A 6284-nucleotide genomic window follows, 5' to 3' on the forward strand; every position below is an offset into this window, starting at 1 on the left:
AAAAGGTGAGGGTACTTTTCTCGCATAGCGTCTTCTGTTTCCCAAGTAGCCGCTTCACGCTCGTGATTTGACCACAGGACTTTTACCATAATTATATCCTTCCGTCGAGTGCTACGGACCTTCTTGTCCAAGATTAGAACCGGTTGCTCCGGGTAAGACAAAGATGCATCCAAATCTAAAGGTTCAGGATCTAATACATGAGTGGCTGCGGCATGATACCACTTTAGTTGAGACACATGAAATACATCATGTACCTTCTCTAAAGAGTTTGGAAGAGCTAGCCGATAAGCCACTTTACCCACACGTTCCAAAACTTCATATGGCCCTATGAATCGAGGGCTCAACTTTCCCCGAGCACCAAAACGTACTTCTCCGCGCATGGGTGATACGCGAAGTAACACCTGTTCTCCCACGGTGAACTCCTCTGGCCGTCGTTTCAAATCAGCATACGACTTTTGGCGATCCTGTGCCGCTTTCAAACGATCCCTTATCAATCGTACCTTCTCATTCATCTAAAACAACAATTCAGGTCCTAAGGTCACCGCTTCAGTGAAATCGTCCCAATAAACCGGGCTACGACAACGACGTCCATACAAAGCCTCGAATGGGGCCATCTGTATAGACGCCTAATAACTGTTGTTGTAAGAAAACTCAACTAGATCCAAATGTTCATCCCATGACCCTTGCCACTCCATGGCAATAGCGCGTAACATATCTTCCAAAACCTGATTTGTTTGTTCTGTCTGTCCATCCGTCTGCGGATGAAACGACGTACTATAGAGCAACGTCGTACCCATTGCCTGTTGCAAGGTTTGCCAAAACTGTGACAGATATCGTGAGTCTCTATCGGACACAATAGTACGGGGTACACCGTGGAATCGTATGACATAATTAATGTAGGCTCGTGCCAATTGTTCCATTTCCCAACGACAGTTCATAGGGATGAAACGTGCCGATTTAGTCAAACGATCAACTATAACCCATAACGCATCATTACCTGCTTTCGTTCGAGGTAAACCCACAACGAAATCCATAGAGATATCATCCCACTTCCATACTGGTATCTCTAACGGTTGTAATAACCCTCCTGGTCTCTTATGCTCACTTTTAACCATCTGACAGGTCAGACAGCATGAGACATATTCTGCAATATCCTTCTTCATTCCCGACCACCAAAACATTAAATTGAGATCTTGGTACATCTTGTCACCACCCGGATGTACTGAAAATTTCGTACAATGTGCTTCATCCAGGATACGTTCCTTCAAAGATTCCTCCCCCGTCGGTAAACACCAACGACCCTTGAACCTCAAGCTTCCATCGTCATGGACAAGGAATCCCTCTGCTGTTCCTTCCCGTGCTTGGTCCTTTAATTTCAAGAGTTTCGGGTCTTTATCTTGAGAATTCAAAATTTCCTCAAAGAACGAAGGTCGAATAGCCAAGGCATTCAGACATCCCTGTAGTTCACCTTTACGTACCACTTCCAAGTTCAGTCTAGCAAAATCCCGATGCAACTCTTCAACTCCGCCCAAGGCAGACAGCGAGTGATTAGACTTCCTACTCAAAGCATCGGCCACCAAGAGCGCACGCCCCTCATGATATATGAACTCCAGATCATAATCTGTCATCAACACTAACCACCGACGTTGTCGCATATTTAAGTCAGGTTGTGTATAGAGATATTTCAGACTCTGGTGATCAGTGTAAATCCTACACTTAAAGCCATACAAGTAATACCGCCATATCTTGAGAGCGAATACTATGGCGGCTAACTCCAGATCATGGGTCGGATAATTAACTTCATGTACTTTCAGTTGTCGTGATGCATAAGCAATCAACTTACGGTCCTGCATCAGAACACAACCCAACCCTTTCTTCGATGCGTCACTGTAAACAGTATAATCCAACTTAGGGTCAGGTAGAGTAAGAACAGGGGCCGTAGTTAACTTTTCCTTCAAAGTCATAAAGGCCTGTTCGCATTCTGTAGTCCATTCGAACTTCTTCTCTTTCTTCATTAATGAGGTCATGGGCCGAGAAATACACGAGAAATCCTTAACAAAACGACGGTAATACCCGGCCGAACCTAGGAAACTTCGTACCTCGGTGACGTTCTTGGGTGACAGCCAACTTCAAACTGCCTCCACCTTTATCGGATCCACCGAATTACCTTCCTTAGAGATAAAATGACTCAAAAATGATACCTTGTCCAACCAAAAATCACACTTTGACAATTTCGCGTACAACTTATTTTCTCGCAGGGTTTGCAGGACAAATCGTAGATGTTCCTGATGTTCTTCTCGGTCCTTCGAATAGACCAATATGTCATCGATAAAGATAACGACGAATTTATCCAAGTACGCACTAAACACTTGGTTCATTAAGCACATGAACGCGGCTGGAGCATTTGTCAACCCAAACGGCATCACGGTGAACTCATAGTCTACATAACGTGTTCTGAAAGCGGTTTTATGTATATCCCCTTCAGATATTCTTAGCTGATGATAACCCGATCTTAAGTCAATCTTGAAAAGATCCCGGCTCCTCTCAATTGATCAAATAAGTCATCTATCCGGGGCAACGGGTATTTATTCTTAACTGTTACCTTGTTTAACTCTCTGTAATCAATGCATAACCTCAAACTACTATCTTTCTTTCTCACAAACAGAACTGAAGCGCTCCAAGGTGAAACACTAGGTAAAATATAACCTTTATCCAACAATTCTTCAAGTTGAGACTTTAATTCCTCCATCTCCTTTGGAGCCATCCGATAAGGGGCCTTAGAAATCGGTCTAGTCCCCGGTACCAAGTCAATCGTGAAGTCAATTTCCCATTGAGGTGGCATTCCAGGAATCTCGTCAGGAAAAACATCCAAAAATTCATTCACTACAGCAATATTCTGGGGATCCCCCTCTTTCTTTTCTCCCTGGCTGATATGACATAAATACAAAGGGTGCCCTTGCCTCACAAGCCTTTGCAACTCTAAGGTCGACACCAAATTCGTCTTGGGCCCCTTGAGAAACTTCCTATATCTAACGCTTTCCCCTCGTGGTCCTTCCAACAAAACTCTCTGCTCTCTGCATTCAATAGTGGCCTTATACCTTCCCAGCCAATCTATCCCCAAAATTACTTCTAAACCTTCCATATCTAACACATACAAGTCGCTAGGAAAGACAACCTTTCCTATCCTTAAGGGTACATCCCTATACAGTATTTCACAACTGTACAATTTTCCCGATGGTACAGCCACCGTATAAGAAACTTTTTCAAAGGTCCCCAAATTCAATTCGTTTACTTTATTCTTTGCAAGAAATGAACATGTAGCTCCCGAATCAAACAAAACATTCACAGCTATAGAATGAATGGCGAACGTACCTGTAACCACATCTGTTGCCTGTTCAGCTTCTCTTGCACTGACCGCAGATACGCTTCCGCTCGCCGGCTGTACATTATTTCCTCCCACCTGATTTCCTCCGTGCTGCATTTCTGACCCTTCCACTCGGTTTCCATCTACCCGGCCTTGTCCACCATAAAAAGGTCGCTGGAATCTCTGACCAACATTACCACGGTTTCCATTCCCGTACTGTTGGCTGGCTTGACTACCAGCGTTGTTTAAATTTTGTTGCCGGTGTTGTCCACTCGGATGTTGACTTCTACCCCCTTTCTTTATGTAGCATTCAAACTCTCTATGCCCCCTTTTGTGGCAAAAGTTACATTAGATCAGATTCCCTTTACAATCTTTTGCCGGATGATTTTTCTTGCACCTCCTACAGAAATACTTCTTCTCATTGCCGTCTCGGTCCAATAATGGCTTAGCAGGCTTCGCGTCGTTCCTAATCCCTAAATTCGAATTAGGCCTGCCTCCCTGAAAATTTCCAAAATTCCTTGCTTTCGTCTGATAAAAGCCCGACATATTCTTCAATGCCTGGCCAGAAACTTCTTTCCTCTTCTCAGGAACATTACCCTTCTCTTTTTCCTTTTCTTTCCTTAAAATATTCCCTATTTGTGACGCTCTCTTATAAATCTGCTCCAGTGTGTTATATCGGTCACTCTCAATATGTTTTTGAATATCGAAAGATAAACCTAGCTCAAAATGTTGCATCTTTTTCTCCTCAGTGGGTACGTCATCAGGAAAATACTTGAGGTACTCCATAAATTTGTGGTAATATTCGTCAACAGTCATACTACCCATTTCTAATCGCGCAAACTCGTTCGATTTATCTTTCCTTACATGCAGCGGATAAAATTTCTCTCGCATGGCCCTTTTGAACAACTCCCAACTAAAATCCCCCTCAACTTGCTCTAATAACCCCGGTCTACTGTTTGCCCACCAGTAGTCGGCTTCTCCAACCAAATAAAAGGCAGCTTGATTGACTTTTAATTCTTCTGGGCACTCTACTACATCGAAAAGTTTGTCAAATTCTCTTAACCAAAGTTCCAGTTCTGACGGTTCCCCCTTACCACCGAAGGTCGAGGGTTTGCTCTGGCTAATCCTTTTGCTCATTTCAGAGGCTAACTCCGACAAAGACTTCTCTCGGGGTGCACTTACATTTGTTAACGCTTTCACCAGATTTCTTATCGTACGGTTAGCATCACTTCGAGACAGTCTCTTCCTAGAAATTGGAGGCATCTTCTGCAAGCAAAAGAAAGGTACAAATCAAAAAAATGTCCTAAGATTCATAACCTTTGGAGAAAGAACAAGGTTTTGCTGGTTAAACCTAACAGTCGTTTACTTGTTTGTTTATATCCCTAAATATATATATATATATAAGTATTATTATTATCATTATTAACGTTATTTTTACTATATATATATATATATATATATATATATATATATATATATATATATATATATATATATATATATATATATATATATATATATATATATATATATATATATATATATATATATATATATATATATATATATATATATATATATATATATATATATATATATATATATATATATATATATATATTATATATATATATATATATATATATATATATATATATATATATATATATATTTCGAGTTGAAATGCTTACAAAAGGAAATTACGTATACAATGCATAAACTTACAACACCAAAAGAAACAGCAAGCGCACTTCAATATTCTATAGATATCTTTTGATACATCGAAAATTGCCTCATGCAAGAGTTTAAATTATTACTTTATTATTTATTTGATTAAAAAGATACAACTTAAAAATAATTCAAGGAAAGATGCGAAAACAAAAAGAACATCTAGCGCCAAGCATCCCAAGCGTCAGCACCCTCATCGTAACTTGCTATATCGAAGTCCTCATCATCCCCGTCTTCTCCAGAATTAGAGCTGGAATTCGAATACGACTCTTCTGATTCACTACCACTATCTCTGGGGCTGCTTAATTGTAAATCCTCTACCTCCTCTTCAGGATCTTCCTCATCAGACCACCTCCTATCAAACCCAACCTCAAAGCCATACAAGTCGTAATGCGATCCCCAGTTCTCTCTCTCATCATCGCTGGAAATTTCTATATAAGTAGGCGGTTCACGACTAGGCTCCCACATCTCAATATCACTCTCTGCCTGAGCCTCGGTTTCCACCAGTGAGGAATCAGGAAGGACCCGCTCCCTTAAAGGTTCACATCGGTGCCGCCCGATATTGGAGGCTCGCCCTTCCTCTCCGGTTCTACACTCTTCCTAGATTCAGACAAACGGTGTAACCTATTTAGGTCCAAATCTAAATCGTAACATACTCTATCGGCTTTTTCCTTAACCATAATCATCCTCTCCTTATAATCTAGGATACTTTCACCACTCCTAATTTTCCATATGTCAGCATTGGAGACTTCCCTCCAGACAGTTTCTGGGTCAAACATCGGTACCTCTCTCGATTCACTGGGGGTGTGTGAGTCCATAGGTGTCTTTCCCGTATTCATATTCCTGAACATATACACATAACGAAAAGGAATCAAGTAAGAAAATTGATAACTGAGGACACCTAGAACACTATATAACCCTAATGGTCCAAAGCCAGCTACATCACAACAAACACATTCAACGTTTTTTTTTTTTTTATCAAATTCAACCATTCCCCATCTCTCATTCCTAAGGTCTGATATTCCTTTAGCTCCTAGGGAACGTTGGCTCTGATACCAATTGTAACGGCCTGGTTTAAGTGATCCGGAAAATCATATGAAAACATGATTCCGGTTCACAAACGGACACAAAAGAAAATTTACTTTTACTCGGATCGTCAACGTTCCAACGGTAAAAGAAATATGGTCAACAC

This window comes from Amaranthus tricolor, chromosome 10 (assembly GCF_026212465.1).
Source record: "Amaranthus tricolor cultivar Red isolate AtriRed21 chromosome 10, ASM2621246v1, whole genome shotgun sequence".
NCBI lineage: Eukaryota > Viridiplantae > Streptophyta > Magnoliopsida > Caryophyllales > Amaranthaceae > Amaranthus > Amaranthus tricolor.